The sequence below is a fragment of the Corylus avellana genome, chromosome ca10, assembly GCF_901000735.1.
Source record: "Corylus avellana chromosome ca10, CavTom2PMs-1.0".
Lineage (NCBI taxonomy): Eukaryota > Viridiplantae > Streptophyta > Magnoliopsida > Fagales > Betulaceae > Corylus > Corylus avellana.
Window position 1 is genome coordinate 16,845,654 of NC_081550.1, and position 1,350 is coordinate 16,847,003.

At 28.7% G+C, this 1,350-nt stretch overlaps 1 protein-coding gene across 1 annotated transcript in view; it reads left to right on the forward strand.

The window, feature by feature from the left end:
- The window catches only part of LOC132163043 (uncharacterized), a 5,571-nt gene that overhangs the window by 468 nt on the left and 3,753 nt on the right, over window positions 1–1,350 (forward strand). The window lies entirely within an intron of this gene.

Below are 1,350 nucleotides of genomic sequence, written 5' to 3' on the forward strand. Positions count from 1 at the left end.
AATTATAAAATCTAAATTTTTTCTTATAAAAAAGATTTTTTTTTTTAATTTTTTATTTTAATTTGGGCACTCCTTGCATTATTATTATTATTATTATTATTATTATTTTCAGTTTTAGGTTTTTTCTATAAGTTGTTCTATTTTGTTTTGTTAATTTTACCAAGATTAATTTTGTATTAGACGGACATTGACAATGCTTTAGTAGTTTGAAAGGGACATTGTCGTAATTAAAAGTTGAAAAAATATTGTTAATTTGGTAATAGTTTAAATAGTATGTGGACTTTCTTCTAATATTTATAAATTAAAAATAAAAAATAAAAATAAAGAAGAAAAAGAAAAAGAAAGAGAGAGAGAAGAAAGAGACAGAGACAGAGACAGAGACAGAGACAGAGACAGAGACAGAGGTGTTTTCTGCCATGTACACATTTGATTCCCATGATCTCCAACTCCGGCCAATGCAAGAAAGCGGGACCACCTTTTCCTGGTGGACCCCACCAGGAAAAGGGCACTACTTCACCAACAGGACTGTCTGATTTGACAACTCACAGACGTGAACGGATAAGATGATTGCAAGGAGGCGTTCACGTGGCTGTGGGACCCACGATGTGGAAGTGGGGCTCTACTACATCCTTCTCAGTTTTTTACCTGTTTATGAAATCAAAGTATGACGGGTTCACAAGTATAAAGTATTCACTTGCACAAAAAAGGTTCCCGTCTTATAAGGTGATGGTGATGTGAAAGTGTTGATCCCTTTTTAATTCAATTCTTATTAAAAGAAAAGGCTTAATGGTGGATAAAAGCTACTATATTAGTTAACATCATCTCATTTAAATAAAAAATTTAATATCAGTCTAGCGAAATAAGAGTCTGAGTATTTAAAATTTCTTTATAAAAAAAATAGCATAAATAAAATTAAGGGTAACGTTCACTTAATCCCCTTAAATTACCACCTCAATAATAATCTATCCTCAAACTATTAATTGTGACAATTTACCCCATAAAATACCAAACAATAACAATGTACCTCCAATTTTAACAAAATGATGAAATTACCCTTACTAAAATAAAAACAAAAATACTAAATTTATTTTTTATTTTTCAATTTTTAAGGAACTTACTCTTTTTTGCTTCTTCTTCTCCTCTTTTTTTTTTTATTTTTTATTTTTATTTTTTGAAATCTCTTCTTCCTCATATTATTAATACTAATATTGGGAAAGATCGAATTTGGAGCTATTTTTGACAAGGGACTTCGTTATTTATAATAATAATAATGTTAAAAATTATATTTTTATTTATGAAAATTTTCACTTCAGACCCATAAACTACTATGCATTTTTAGAATACCTTCCA